This window comes from Phacochoerus africanus, chromosome 1 (genome assembly GCF_016906955.1).
Source record: "Phacochoerus africanus isolate WHEZ1 chromosome 1, ROS_Pafr_v1, whole genome shotgun sequence".
Classification (NCBI taxonomy): domain Eukaryota; kingdom Metazoa; phylum Chordata; class Mammalia; order Artiodactyla; family Suidae; genus Phacochoerus; species Phacochoerus africanus.
Window position 1 is genome coordinate 91583788 of NC_062544.1, and position 14071 is coordinate 91597858.

At 41.0% G+C, this 14071-nt stretch overlaps 1 protein-coding gene across 4 annotated transcripts in view; it reads right to left on the bottom strand.

Moving 5' to 3' along the window:
- Nucleotides 1–14071, bottom strand: part of THRB (thyroid hormone receptor beta) — a 459282-nt gene that overhangs the window by 248194 nt on the left and 197017 nt on the right. For 3 of the 4 annotated variants that reach the window (XM_047769178.1, XM_047769175.1, XM_047769181.1), the window contains exon 2: nt 12773–12975. The gene's annotated coding sequence lies outside the window, so the exon portion shown is untranslated. The remainder of the gene's footprint in view (nt 1–12772; nt 12976–14071) is intronic. The other variant, XM_047769184.1, reaches the window with a different exon arrangement.

Genomic DNA, 14071 nt, shown 5'->3' on the forward strand with positions numbered 1-14071 from the left:
TTAAGGATTACCAGCTTCCCTCTCTCTTCCTTCTCTTCTATAAAAGTCAAATTCTCTGATTTGAATCCTAATCCCTTCAGTAAAGGTTTCATAGGTCACTGGCACTTACATCATCTCTTCCTCGTCTTCTATCTTAAATATGTAATTGGCCCCATTCATTTTGCCAAAAACATAAATATTAAGAACAAAAATTATTGTTTACCCTTTCCTGCATATGTATGTTCACTCCCCCATTAATTTCAAGTTCTTTGGGGAAGTAAAATTGGCAGTACCTTTTGCAGCTCCAATTGGCAGAGCATGAGGTTTTGCATAGAGGAAAGCTTAATAAATATTTTACAACGTACTTTCCCAAAGGGTGTTGGTAACTGGCTATTCCACCTATCATTAATAGGAAGCACAGTTCCAAACCAGAAATTATTGTGCCTTGGTATGATCTAAAAGTAAAAGCTGTCTAATCAATGTGGTTTTCTTAAGGGGTTGGCATTAAGGGTATCCATGAAACAAGTCAACACAACACAGAAATCAATGATTACAAAAACTGATGTTTAAAATAAACTAGATAATTTGTACATTTTGTGAAAGAGATGAACATTTTTTTGATGAATGATTTGGTTCAAGTAAATGTTGAAAAACTTCCCTCATTCTTCTACTTCTAAGGATGCATTTAGAGATGAATAAATTTGAATTTTGCTTCTAGTTCAACCAACAAATTTCTTATAAAACTGTCAGTAAATCCTGGTGGCAAAGGTTTAAAACATTTATTGGTAGATAATGAAAGAATCTAGTTTCCATCAAACTATTTCAGGTTCTAATCAGACTCTATGTGTATGAATTTAAATTAGGATTTTTAAAAGGTAGACTTGTGAGCTAATAACAGAGTGATGAAGAAGTTTTAAAAATGAGATGAAATTGACAGTTTTGAGGACAATCCCTAGTTAGAGCCTCATCTCACACTATATATGCTAGTAAATGCCAGATGGTAAAGAGTAATTCTTTTAAGGAAACTTAAAAAATCAAGAAAACATAGCTGAATATTAATTCAGTTCTACATGGGGAAAATATTTAAGCATGAAAATAATGAAAGAGATTGCAAAGGAAAGACAAACTTACATCAATTAAATTCTGAAACTCTAGGACAATATAAAAAATATAGCAGCAATTCATACTCATGTAACAGATATTTATTAAGTATCTATTATGTGCCAGATATTATTCTAGGTGTTTAGGTATCTATCTATCTATCTATCTATCTATCTATCTATCTATCTATCATCTATCTAACAGACAAAGGTCTGTACATCCTTTCTATCAAGGATTCTAGTGGATATTCTGTGGATAAAGACTTAAATTTAACAAAATAAATAAATTATATTTCATTCGAAAAAGTGGAAGTGCTATGGAAAAAAGAAAAGTGGAGCCAAGGCAGAATCAGAAGGGCCAAGGGCTGTGCTTGTTGGGTGGCCAAACTATTAAATAGGGTGGTGTCAATAAGGGATAAGATTCAAATAAAGACTTGCAGGAGTTGTGGGGGAGAGCCCAGTGGGTATCTGGTGAGATAGGTGAGGTGTCCAGGCAGAGGGAACAGCCGCCTATTGAGCTACTAGAACAAAGACACAGGAAAAACTAGAAAAACAAATTTGCAACAAATGAAATGGGTGGAGAGATGATATCCTTAAAACAGAACAGTTCTTAGAAATTGGTTTAAAATCAATATCTGACAGAAAATGAGCAAATGACATGAACAGATAATCTCTGGATAAAAGTCAACAAGGAGTGAAGTATGTCCAATCTTACAGTAATTGGGAAAGTATGGACTGAAGTAACCTCACAATTAGGAAATCAGATTTGTGACGATTAATAATCTTGGTGAAGTTATGATGAGCTGGACTTTGTTCTAAATGTCCATGGAAGCATAAACATCACCTTTGTCAAATCAAATGGTTATGTTTACCAACAGCCTTTATTCTAGACGTATCTCCCATGGGAATGATGAGTAAGAGAAAAATTTATTTAAAGATAAATTCATTGCAGCCTTGTCGACAATGACATCTAAATGATCGATACCTAGGTATCATCTAAACTGGTTTCCAGCCCAGGAACTATCTGTGATCACGTGATGCCCCCAAATGGATGTTCCATAAGCACCTCCAACTCAAAATGTTCAAACTAACTCATCTTCTCCAGCCCCAACACCAGTTCTCAAATCTCCTCCTCTTGGCTTTCTGTGAATGGCATCAATGCCTGCCCATTGCCTAAGACACAAACACAGACACTGGCGCAAGTCCTTGATGGCTTCTCTCTTGCTCCCTGATTTCTAGCATTCCTGTTTTGTCCATTCTATTTTTATAGTATTTCTTGAATCTGTCGTATCCTTTCCATTCCCACCAAAACTGCCTTAGTTCAGCTCTTATTTCACACCTAGGCTACTAGAGGCTCATCTGGACCGAGATAGCCAATCTCAGTTCCATGCCATCTGGCACATCATTGCCATAGGATTCTTTCTAAAATATTAAGCTGGATTAAATCTCTCCTTTGTTTAACCGTTTTCGGGGCTCCCTGGTGTTTTCAGGTTAAAATCCAAACACCTTAGGTAGACTTAACATAAGCTGACTCTTGATCGCCAGCTTGCTTGTCCTGCTAATCTGAATTCTTTACTCTATCACAACCAACTTGCAAATTATATAATATGCCTCTCTGTTTTTGTCTAGGCTACCGCCTCTGTTTGCTCCCACCCCCCACCTTTACTGTTTCCCAGGTGACTTTCTTCCCCTTTCTAAATTCAACTAACATAAGATACAATCTTAGTTTTTAGTTCTGGTCAGTCTAAGCTAGTGTATCTCAAAGTTAAGCATGAATCAGAATCATCTGGATGGCTTGTTAAAGTTTCCTGGGTTCCACTTCCAGATCTTCTGATTTAGTGGGTCTGGCATTGGGCCTGGGAACATGTATTTTAACAAGTTACCAGGTGACACAGATGCTGCTGGTCTAGGGGTCACACGTTAAGAACCACTTGCCCGAGAAGTCTTCATCGAGGAAACTAGAGTTTGGTTGACTGCTCCCTTTTTCATTCATTAAACAAGTGTCTGCTATGTGAGTATTTGTCTATTCCAGGTGGAATGAGGCCAGGGATTCTGCATAGAGGCATAAGGCGGGGGGAGGGTCTCTCTGATGGGAAGGAGGCAGTTCTGACACAGACAATTTTGAGCAAACGGTACCCACTGAGGTGCTGCAGCCCAACCAGAGGTGATGGTCCTGGAAGTCAGAGAAACAAGCCTCTGGTTTACGGAGCCGTGTAATACATACCATGATACAAAGATGTACTGGTTTCTTTGAGACATGAGCAGAACCTCCAAACTCAGATATGAATGGAGGGCAGGGAGTCAAACGAGGCTTCCTAGAGGAAGTGATACCTCTGTTGAGTCTGGAAAGGTGAGAAGTTATCTGGGGAACAGTGAGGGCAGAAGGAGGCAAGGAAAGGAAGTAGCACACACAGAAATGCAGAAGCAAGGATATGTGATTGCAAGTAGACTGCTACAGTTGAAGGAAATAATTTCAAGGGCTCCACTCATTTTACCCTATATGAGGGGCATTTGCTCAATTTTAAAGTTTTTAAAATTATGAACTATTTCACACATTCAAAAGGTATATAAAACAATATCACAAACACAAGTGCCCCACCATTCAGGGTTAAAATTTTTTTTTTATTATAGTTGATTTACAATGTCAGATTTCCACTATTTGCTTCATCTCTTTTCCTTTCTTCTCTCTCTCTCTCTTTTTTTTTTTTTTGGGTCCATATCTACAGAATGTGGACGTTCCAGGGCCAGGGATGGAACCTAAGCCACGCAGTAACAACACTGAATCCTTAACCTCAGGCCACCAGGAAACGCCTCGTCTCTTTCTTTATAAGAAATAAAATACAAGAAAACATTCATGACCTATCTCCCTCCGCTTTCCTCTCCCTCCCACTCTTCACCCAGCTAGCCACAGTGTTACAGTTGGCATGTTTTTCCCATGCATGCGTTTGTAATTTTCTTACGTAAGTGTATAGGCATTTACTTTTTAATGAGAGGCTCTGACCAGGACGTTAACAGCAGAAATTACAACGCTTGCCTCAGCAGGCTTCCTGGGAAGACACGGGGAAGAGCAGCCATCCAGTGCCTGCCCCTCTCCAAGGTGTGGGAAAAACAGGACTCACACTAGCTTTCCAAAAGGCTATCAGAGGGGGTTAAATCAGAAAAATCAAGTTCTGCCTATTCAGATGATTTTAAAAGTGAAAGTGAAAACTCATGTTGCCCGGCAGCCAAAGATGTCAAACACAAAGCATCAAGAAAGCTGTACTGATCAACTTGGTTGTTTTTGTCCAGTGCTGTGGATTACGTACACAAAGGGTGTGTGCATATGTGGGCATGCTGTGTACCACAGATGCGAGGAGTTCCAAAATAGCTGTGCCGGGGGCCTGCCTCCGTCCTACCAGCACCACAGATGGGTTTTGGTTTTGTCATCTGCAAAATGGCCGTTACCTGCTGCCCACTGGCTTAATAAAAGGAATGTGATGATGGCTTGGAGCTTAACTTCTTTCTCATTTGGGAACTCAGAATGAGAAGCCTATGAAAATATGGTTAGCAAATGCATGATTCTACTCCTAAAATTAAAGGAGAGACAGCAAGACAGCACGAGAAGGAAAGAAAGAGAGAGAAGGAAAGCAAAACTAGTTTCCTCCTCCATCCTGATTTTCCTACTTCCTCCAGCTTAGCTTTTTTTGAGGTGGGGGGGCTGCACCCTCAGAATGCAGAAGTGCCAGGAATGTGACCTGTAACACAGCAGTGACAACACTGGATCCTTAACCTGCTGAGCCACCAGGGACCTCCTAGCTTGGCTCCTTAGGACAACCTCTTATCTTTACAACTCTTTCATCCTTTGTTTCCCTTAAAAGTCTATTATTTAGCCCCTTGTAATTCTTCCTTTTTCTTTGGGGATGCTGAAGTTTGAAAATCATTGCAATCAGTGGTATGGAGTCCTAGAAAAGTTTTATATTGTTTGTGTTCTGTGAATGCATGTATGGATTTATTGATATATGATTTCTCTATGGCCAAGAGACTGCATTGTAAATCTCCAGCAAGTTTTCTGTATAGGAAAAAAAAAACATGAAATTTTTTGTTTATCCAGATCCTGTTTCCTAGAAGTTTAGCAAGATATATTTCCTGGGTTGCCATTCACTATACGTTATATATATATATATATATATATGCATATATATATATATATATATATGTATGTAAGCATATATATATATATGCACTCATATATATATACACACACATACGTAAATGTATGTGCTCTAACATATACACATTCGTGTACATGAAAATATGTATATGAATATGTAAATACATATATGAATATGTATATATGTGTATATATATATATATACGTATATATAATGTATTTTTCTACACATACACACCTGCTACTAAGACATGTGTATGTTTGTTGAAATCTAGTTTTGAATTGCACAGTTAATTAACGAATACATTCTCCTTAGTCAATGCATTTTTCACCAATCTGATCACATTGATTTCTTCCCTCCTGTCCCTAATGCCACCTCAGTAATACAAAATTCACCACCACGACCTGGAGTCCTCAATTCTGTCTTCTGTTGCTCCCACTTTTACCTATCATGCAGTTGGCTACAAGATCAGTTCCTGTAGCCATAAAAGAGAATGAACTAATGTCATGTGCAGCAACACAGATGGACCTAGAGGTTATTACACTAAGTCAAGTTAGTCAGACAAAGACAAATGTCATCTGACATCACATACATGTGGAATCTAAAATATCACATAAATGAACTTATCTACAAAACAGAAACAGACTCACTTTTTTTTCTTTTGCTTTTTAGGGCCACACCCGTGGCATATGGAGATCCCCAGGCTAGGGGGTGAATGAATCAGAGCTACAGCTGCCAGCCTATGCAACGGTCACAGCAACAAAGGATCTGAGCCGAATCTGCGACCTACACCACAGCTCGCAGCAATGCCAGATCCTTAACCCACTTAGTGAGGCCAGGGATTGAACCCGAAACCTCATGGTTCCTAGTCAGATTCACTTCCATTGTGCCAGATTTTGAAAACAAACTTATGGTTACCAAAGGGGAAATGTGGAAGAGAGGGATAAATTATAATTCTGGGATTAGCAGATACACACTACTATATATAAAATAAATAACCAACAAGGACCTGCTGTATAGCACTCAATATTCTGTGATAATCTATATGGGAAAAGAATCTGATATAGAGTAGATATATGTATATATGTAACTGATTCACTTTGCTGTCCACCTGAAACTAATACAACATTGTAAATCAAGTGAGATATAAAATATTGGCTGACATATTGGTAAAAAAGGACGTCACAATCACTAGTGATTGCAGCCAGCTCCTAGCAGGAGAGCTCTGGGGGAACTCAGGAAGGAAAGAACGAATCCCTGCCATCCAGCGGCTATCAGACTGTAGCCACTCCCCAGGGTTAGCACTCAGGATGTGAAAGCACAGGATACCAGCCCCAGAAGGCTGAGGTGCATATCAAAGGAATGATTCCAGTGAGCTGAGACCCTTGCAAGACCCATACAGGGAAAAGTGCTAAATTCCTTAACTTGAGAAATCTAGTTTTCTGTTATTAACAATAACTTTTTGTTCCTACCACCTGCCCTTTGTTGCAAAATTCCTATCTATCCTAGTTCTCTCTTCAGAGTGGTTTCTCAGGGTTACTTGAGATGCTGCCTCTTGGTGTTAAGTCCTTAGTTTTGTTCACCAAATAAGACATAACTCTCAACTTTAGGTTGTGTATAATTTTCAGTCAACACAAGTATACTCCCAAAAAAAAAGATCAGGGAGTTCCCTTCATGGCTCGGTGGTTAAGGAACCTGACTAGGATCCATGAGGATGCGGGTTCAATCCCCGGCCTTGCTCAATGGGTTAAGGAACTGGCGTTGTTGTGGGTATGGCATAGGCCAGCAGCTGTAGCTCTGATTTGACCCCTAGCTTGAGAACTTCATATGCTTCAGGTGCAGCCCTAAAAAGCAAAAAAAAAAAAAAAAAAAAAAAAACCCAAAAAACCAGTTTCTCTAGAACACCACCCTGATCATGCCTCTACAAAACTGCACAACCTTTAATAGCTGCCTAATTGTGACTATCTGCCTCCATGATATTCCTTTATAACCAAATCCTACTTTGCTTTTGGATGGCAAAGTACCCAGCTACATTTCTCAGATTCTTTTGCAACCAGGAGTTGGTAGCTGAGATTGCAGGTAGAAGCGATAAGGTGGAAATTCAGGGAAGGCCTCCTAGAGAGAAAAAAACAGCTGGTAATGGATGCCTTTTGCCCTTCTCTTTCCATCTTTTCTGCTACCTAGAATTTATGCGTGAGGGCTAGAGCTCCAGCAGCCATCTTGAGCCAAAAGGTAACCTTGAGAATAAAGTCATATGCTTAAGAAGAGAAACACACAGAGAGAGAGAAGGTATCTGAGTCCTGGATGATAACAGAACCACCTCCCACTGCCCTGGAGAGAAAGATAAATTTTTTTGTGTTTGTCACTTTATTTAAGATTTTCTGCTATGTGTAGGCTCCAAATAGTAGCTTATTCTCTCCAAAAATTTAGCTATTTCTCTGCTCCAACCAATGTAATATGATGATTAGTTTCAATCCATTGCTTCCCTTCTCAAAACAGGGGCTTGCTTTTTTTTTTTTTCTTTTTTAGGGCTGCCCCTGAGGCATATGGAAGTTGCTAGGCTAGGGGTCAAATCAGAACTGCAGCTGCCGGTCTACACCACAGCCACAGCAACACGGGATCCAAGCCATGTCTGCAACCTATACCACAGGTCATGGCAACACTGGATCCTTAACTTACTGAGTGAGGACAGGGATCAAACCTGCATCCTCACGGATACTAATTGGGTTTGTAACCCACTGTGCCATAATAGGAACTCCAAGACTTGGGTGTATAGACAGAAAGGTCTGAGTTCAAGCCCAGTCCTGTCACTATGACAGTGACACCTTTAGGCATGGCTTCTGATCTTTTACCCTCCATTTTCTTGTCTGGAAACTGAGAATAATAATAATCTGCACACTAAGTGTTTGTTATTTTCTTTCATCCAGTTTTTCAGTTGTTATTCATCCAATGGCATAAATAGGAAAAATAGTTGGGGGAAGGAGAAGGAGCTAAACTCAAATCAGGATATTTTCCTATTTGTTAGCCCTCATAAGAAGTTTAATGGATGAAAAGGTTCAAGTTGCTGATTTTTAAAAGTCAATGGAAAGGTTTATTTATGCCGTGTATTACTGGGATGGACTGGGAATCTGGGGTTAATAGGTTCAAACTATTGCATTTGTCATGGATAAGCAATTAATCCTGCTGTATAGTACTGGGAACTATATCTAGTCACTTGTGATGGAACATGATGGAGGATAATGTGAGAAAAAGAATATATATATGTATGTGTGACTGGGTCACTTTGCTGTACAGTAGAATATTGACAGAACACTGTAAACCAACTATAATGGAAAAAATAAAAATCATTTAAAAAATTCAATTGGAAAAATTATCAATAGATTGGACTTCAGTTATTGACATTTTACTCTCATTCTCATGAGTTACTGAAATCTGAATACATACATTTTCCTAACACCGCCTGCCCTGTAGATAAATGCATACACACATATACACTTTAAGAATGTTAGCTCCAGAAGAATGGGAAGGTCTTGTCCCAAGTCCCAGGAATGGAGAAGTCACACAATTCGTCTTGATAGTTTCCATTTGGATAAGGTGACTCTTAATGACTTGAAGAAACAGTTCCTTTCAAATGGGCACTGAATTGCAAAAAGAGCAAATTCTGCTCAAACTCTTCCATTGTGCAATTTCATTTCTGCTCTTATGCACATTAAACTAAATTGGTTGTATACAAATCTTGCTAAATTAAACTTGATTCGATTAGGACATCTGCGTGTATGTGCAGGCAAAGTGCAGTATGTGTGGGTTAAAAAATGTCCTAGTTATTTAAAATGTTCTTTTTACAGATGATTTGGTTTTGCCATAGCTCCATTTAGTGAGCTAAATTTTTGTTAATGTAGATTCATCCTGTGAGTGAAAGAGCCCTTGGCCCTTTGCTGGGACATTACTGAAGAAGCAGTTTGTTCTTTTTGAAGAAAAGTTACACTTCCCTGAAGACTGGAACCTTCGACCCAGTCTGTCCTCCAGATCAATCTGGGGTTGGCTGACTCCATGGATGCAGCTCCTCAGATCTGGAAGGCCGACTGTTCCACACCCTTTCAGCTACCTGAGGGCCTTGAGCACCTGTGGGTTTTGGTAAATGCGGAGCTTTTGGGACCATTTCCTCTGAATACGTAGGAACCACTGTATATTTAAATCTTTCCTACTCTTGCTTCACGCAACCGTCTCTTACCACTTTCCAACACTGTCATCATTTTCTTCTCAAGAAATTCTCCTTGCTCCTCCCAGCCCAGTGTCCTCATCAGGCTCTAAAAGTCAGGGTTTATGCTGGGTGCCGCCTTCTTGGCCTATGACCTTAGCAGCATTTCAACCCAAATAAAGACCCTCCAGGGTACTGCTAGACTTCTAAAACACAAATGAAAAAATTTAAGTAGGGTTGGCTCCAAGTATTTGAGAAAGAAGAAAGGCATTTTAAAGGATCCCTAGAACTCTGATTTGAAAAGATACTTGCAACCCAGTGTTCACTGCAGCACTATTTACAATAGTCAAAACATGGAAACCATCTAACCGTCCCCTGACAGATGGATGACTAAAGATGCGGCACATATATAAAACGGAATATTACTTAGCCATAAAAAGAATGAAATAATGCCATTTGCAGCAATATGGATGGACCTAGAGAGGATCATATCAAGTGAAGTAAACCAGACAAAGACAAATATCATATGATATCACTTATACATGGAATATAAAAAGAGATACAAGTGAACTCATTTACACATTAGAAATAGATCCATAGACATATACATAGACACAAACTATGGTTTCCAAAGAGGAAAGAGGGAAGGGGAGGGATAAATTAGGAATCTGGAATTAACAGATACACACTGCTCTACATAAAATAGGTAAACAACAAGATCTAATGTATAGGGAGTTCTCGTCGTGGCGCAGTGGTTAACGAATCCAACTAGGAACCATGAGGTTGCAGGTTTGGTCCCTGGCCTTGCTCAGTGGGTTAACGATCTGGCGTTGCCTGTGAGCTGTGGTGTAGGTGACAGATGCGGCTCGGATCCTGTGTGGCTGTGGCTGTGGCATAGGCTGGTGGCTACAGCTCCGATTCGACCCCTAGCCTGGGAACCTCCATATGCCATGGGAGCCGCCTTAGAAAAGACAAAAAGACCACACACACACACACAGAAACAAATCTACTGTATAGCACATGGAACTTTACTCCATATCTTGTAATACCGTATAAGGGAAAAGACTCTGAGAAATATGTATGTGTATATATATATGTTTACATGTATAATTGAATCACTGTGCTGTACACCTGAAACTAACGCAACACTGTAAATCAAATACAGTTAAATTTCCTAAAAAAAGGGTCCAAATGCCTTATTGCAAGGATGGAGGTATTACTTGAGGCCTGAATTCCAGCCTGGCACCAGAAGTTCCACTCTGGTAAGATACATGAAAAGGACTCCTGCATTTTTCTTAGGTCCCCCAAAAAGCATTCTGATGAAGGATCAAAAGATTAAAAATTATGAACAATTTCCTGAGCCTTATCAATAGTCCATGTCACAGGAATGCACAAATCAAGTTTGTATTTGAAGTTTCTATTCCAAAACTCCTACCTCATCCTTCAGCTAGCTGTATTACAGGCTAGAAGACCCCAGAAGATATTTAGTGGTTCTATAGTCTGAAATTCTGCGATTTCTCTTTTTTTTTTTTCTGATTTAGATAATTACTGAACAAAGAAAGTGTCAGAAAAGCAGCATGATCTCCTGTCTCCTGCGACTCTGCGTAATGACTGCGGACCCCACTCAATAAACAGCTTACGTAATTTAGGAAAGACTGTAAGGATTTTCAGTATTTAAGGAAGCGCTCAGTGTTTTCATCCACCAAATGGCTGGTTTTCTGGCTTTATTTTCCTTCTTTGGTGTTATTTTTTAAGGGAGGTACAATTTATGTACAGTAAAAAGCACAGAAGAGTTTTGACAAATGCCATGCAGGCCACGCTCCTATTAAGATATGCATTCCTATCACCCCAGAAAATTCCCTTGTGCCTCTTCCCAGTCCATCCTGTCTCTCCCCCCAGGCCAGGTCCTTAACCCACTAAGCCACCAGGGAACTCCTAATGTCTCATGATTTAAGCATTTATACAATCACCTCTTAGTTTCCTTATCTGAAAACTGAGGGGCTCACGCTGTGCAAATGGTATACAAGTATTTGGAGGAGTCGAAGGTTTTTTGGGGGTGGGTGGAGTGGAGGCTGAAGAATGGAGTTGAGAGCAGCCTTCTCTCCTCCAAAGGGAACAGCTCTACTTTTCCGTGTCTGATAAACTGCATTTCATTGGAAGATTTCATTTGGGTAAAGGGTTCTTTGTGGAAAAAAAAAAAGGTAGAGAACTGCAGGTCTAGACGATCCTTACTGATCTCTTTCCCTGGCACATTCTATAAATTACAAATAGCGTTTCTGATAGAAGAGCTGGGACTGGTCCCCTGGAGAGAGGGCTGGGAGACAGAGGCAGCCAGACTGGGGGCCCCCAGGGAGAGCCTGGCCCTCGAGCACTGTAATATTAGTACTGGTTACAATCAGATAGCGCCACCCCAACTGAGGCGGCTGGACAATAGGCCAGAGGCCCTGGCGATGGGAGGCACAAAGACAGCATTCAATCGGCCCGACTCCCACAGCAGCCTGCACTTCTATAGACGCCACAGACCTCGGCCCAGCCGGAATGACACCTCACTGCCAGAAAGCCGTTTTTCCTGGTTAGCTTTTAAAGTGCTAAAAATAATAAACAGAGAAAGGGAAGTGCTGACACAACTCTAACTGCAAAGCCAAGCTGAAACTGTTGTTATAATAATGTAAACAAACTGGGTTCCCAAATGACATCCTAGCATCCCAAACAGGCTGCCTGATGTCTGCCAAACATCTGGGGACTAGAGGGAGGTTGGGGGGGCTTCTCAGGAAGGGGAGACCACCTTCCCTGTACAGGTGCTCGTGTCTACCTGACTCGCTCTGACCCAGGGTGACCTGATCCTTTTGCCTTCTTTAGCACTCAAGGAAAAGAGAGATTTAAGAGACCGCTGCCTCTCCATTGAGCATTTTCTTTCTTTTCTTTCTTGCTTTCCCTCTCTTCCTTTCTTTTGCATTTTAGGGCCACACCTGCAGCATATGGAAGGTCCCAGGCTAGGGATCAAATAGGAGCTGCAGCTGCTGGCCTGATTCAGCCACAGCAATGCCGGATCTGAGCTGAGTCTGCAACCTACACCACAGCTCACAGCAATGCTGGATCCTTAACCCACTGAGCAAAGGCAGAGATCAAACCCGCATCCTCATGGATACCAGCTGGGTTCGTTACCGCTGAGCCACGACGGGAACTCCCTCCACTGAGCATTTTCCACATCACCAATGAAAAAATGGGCTCCTTTCTCTGTCCAATTATTACTCTTCTTCCCCCAAGAGAATTTGAAGCCTCCTTTTCTCCTTTATGTTTGTTTTTAGCCCCTGTAATGCTTTATATTTCTCCTGAATACCTACAGAGTTCAAAACTCTCTTAAAGAACCACAGCAGCACTGCCGCAAATAAGGAGGTCATTCCCAGAACGCCAAAACGTGACAACCATAAAGATCACGAGTCTGCCAACAGCCAAGTCAAGCCTGACATCTGACCTTCCGATCCATGAAATCCCATGTGGAACTCGGCACCCACGCAGGACGGCCAATGGGAGGGAAACCACAGATCTGGGGGAAAAAAAAAAGAGGAAACACAAGAAGATAAATAGAAGTGTTTTGTTGTTGTTGTTTTTAAAGTTTCCCAACATTTGCTTGATCGGCCGCTGTTCTTCTTTCTATGTTTAAATAGGGTCTGGTTTCAGAGCTCTTTCTGATTCTGAATACATGCAGATAGACTTAGATAAAAATCTCATTCCAAAGGGGAGATGGTTACAGAGAAAGAGACTTTAACACAAAGATCGTAATAACACAGTATAGGCATGGGACATGAGGATCCCAAAGACCTACTTTTCTGTGCACAACAGGGCTCCAGGGTTTTGGATTCCCAGCCTGGGAAGAGGATGAAAAGGCAAATATGAATCTTAAACCATTCAGAACTTTTGTGCTTAAAAAAGGTCCAGCTGGGTGTCGGGGGACGGTTTTGATAAGTCCTAACAAACACCAACTGGGGCCATGGACATCAGGGTGTGTGCATGAGAGGAAACTATGAAGCCGTCTAGATGGTGTCAAGGGCGATGACACTGGGGACACTTCCCTTGCATGTAAGCAGATGAAAGAGAAACCATGGCATCTGCTCTTGCAGTAGACAACGTCTTCGGGAGTCTGTTTGCACAGCAAGTAAAGACCTGCTTTTTCAGTAACTGGTCCCACAATTGTTTTCATGGTCCCGGGGTGGGGACTTAGAAATCACAGGGAAACAGAGGTTGGCAGGACAAATGTCTGGGGTCCCCACTACCCAAGAAGGGACTGTTGACAACATGGTGTCATATCTGCTCTTTTTTTAAAATTAAACAAAATAGAGCACAGGTATAATCTCCTTGACAACCTCACTCCAAGACCAGACCATGAATTGGTTTGAATCTTTGTAGGACACATTTTAAAAAGCATTTACGTGTATCCAGGACAATGGACAGTGAGTGTGTGTTTTGTTTTGTTTTTCTGTTTTGCTTTCTAGGGCTACACCCATGGCATATGGAAGTTCCTGGGTTAGGGGTTAATCAGAGCTGCAGCCACCAGCCACAGCCACCAGCCACAGCCACAGCAACGCAGGATCCTTAACCCACTGAGCGAGGCCAGGGATTGAACCTGCATCACCATGGATACT